The 285-nt window shown below is 36.8% G+C and overlaps 1 protein-coding gene across 4 annotated transcripts in view; it reads left to right on the forward strand.

The window, feature by feature from the left end:
- Mad1l1 (mitotic arrest deficient 1 like 1) overlaps window positions 1-285 on the forward strand; it is a 368,748-nt gene that overhangs the window by 359,814 nt on the left and 8,649 nt on the right. The window lies entirely within an intron of this gene.

A 285-nucleotide genomic window follows, 5' to 3' on the forward strand; every position in this document is an offset into this window, starting at 1 on the left:
TCAGGGTTTGGATTTCGTTTGCTGTTGCTTTTCAAGTGTCTTTAGTTGCATCATTAAGTCATTTATTTGTGTTCTTTCCGATTTTTTCATGTAGTCACTTAGAGCTATAAACTTCCCTCTAAGGACCGCTTTCAGCGTGCCCCAGAGGTTTTGTTATGTTGTTTGTCCTTTTCATTTAATTCCAGGAATACTTTTATTTCTTTCTCAATTTCTCTTTTGACCCATTCATCATTCAGGAGTGTGTTGTTGAATCTCCATGTGTTCATATGGAGATTAGGGCTTCTT

The sequence above is a fragment of the Nannospalax galili genome, unplaced genomic scaffold (assembly GCF_000622305.1).
Source record: "Nannospalax galili isolate Female #2095 unplaced genomic scaffold, S.galili_v1.0 scaffold664, whole genome shotgun sequence".
In the NCBI taxonomy this organism is placed as follows: domain Eukaryota; kingdom Metazoa; phylum Chordata; class Mammalia; order Rodentia; family Spalacidae; genus Nannospalax; species Nannospalax galili.